Raw genomic sequence first — 1195 nt, 5'->3', positions numbered from 1 at the left:
CATCCGACATGTTACCCCGGTCTTCGTCCCTTATCCTTGCCCCTCCCAGCTCCACTACAAAGACGATTGTACATTGCTTTGGCCGCTCCCTCTCAACTACGGAGACGAGTTTAACGCGGTTTCCACCCCTCCCTCTCAACCGCACCAGTGCACGCTTGCCGCGCCACAACGCCGACGCTGGACCCGTGAATCGTGAGCACCCAGCTATGACTTACCGCACTCGTGCAAAATAATAAAACACGGTAAATATATTACTTACACGTGCGTTTTGTTTTGCAAGCGGCGCGAAAAAAATTAAAAAGGGAATGCAACACGAGGACTTCCCAGGAGGTCACCCATCCTAGTACTACTCTCGCCCAAGCACGCTTAACTTCGGAGTTCTGATGGGATCCAGTGCTTTATTGCTGGTATGATCGCATCCGACATGTTACCCCGGTCTTCGTCCCTTATCCTTGCCCCTCCCAGCTCCACTACAAAGACGATTGTACATTGCTTTGGCCGCTCCCTCTCAACTACGGAGACGAGTTTAACGCGGTTTCCACCCCTCCCTCTCAACCGCACCAGTGCACGCTTGCCGCGCCACAACGCCGACACTGGACCCGTGAATCGTGAGCACCCAGCTATGACTTACCGCACTCGTGCAAAATAATAAAACACGGTAAATATATTACTTACACGTGCGTTTTGTTTTGCAAGCGGCGCGAAAAAAATTAAAAAGGGAATGCAACACGAGGACTTCCCTGGAGGTCACCCATCCTAATACTACTCTCGCCCAAGCACGCTTAACTTCGGAGTTCTGATGGGATCCGGTGCTTTAGTGCTGGTATGATCGCATCCGACATGTTACCCCGGTCTTCGTCCCTTATCCTTGCCCCTCCCAGCTCCACTACAAAGACGATTGTACATTGCTTTGGCCGCTCCCTCTCAACTACGGAGACGAGTTTAACGCGGTTTCCACCCCTCCCTCTCAACCGCACCAGTGCACGCTTGCCGCGCCACAACGCCGACGCTGGACCCGTGAATCGTGAGCACCCAGCTATGACTTACCGCACTCGTGCAAAATAATAAAACACGGTAAATATATTACTTACACGTGCGTTTTGTTTTGCAAGCGGCGCGAAAAAAATTAAAAAGGGAATGCAACACGAGGACTTCCCAGGAGGTCACCCATCCTAGTACTACTCTCGCCCAAGCA

At 51.9% G+C, this 1195-nt stretch overlaps 2 non-coding genes across 2 annotated transcripts; both read right to left on the bottom strand.

Moving 5' to 3' along the window:
- Positions 1–302: 302 nt before the first annotated feature.
- On the bottom strand, positions 303–421 carry LOC119343775. Its single transcript, XR_005166256.1, has one exon. It is a non-coding gene; the product is annotated as a 5S ribosomal RNA (ribosomal RNA).
- A 297-nt stretch (positions 422–718) lies between these two features.
- LOC119343774 lies at positions 719–837 on the bottom strand. Its single transcript, XR_005166255.1, has one exon. It is a non-coding gene; the product is annotated as a 5S ribosomal RNA (ribosomal RNA).
- Between the last annotated feature and the right edge of the window lie 358 nt (positions 838–1195).

This window comes from Triticum dicoccoides, unplaced genomic scaffold, assembly GCF_002162155.2.
Source record: "Triticum dicoccoides isolate Atlit2015 ecotype Zavitan unplaced genomic scaffold, WEW_v2.0 scaffold140281, whole genome shotgun sequence".
NCBI classification, from domain to species: domain Eukaryota; kingdom Viridiplantae; phylum Streptophyta; class Magnoliopsida; order Poales; family Poaceae; genus Triticum; species Triticum dicoccoides.
The sequence above is the reverse complement of the archived record's forward strand: the minus strand, read 5'-3'. Positions and strand labels throughout refer to the sequence as shown.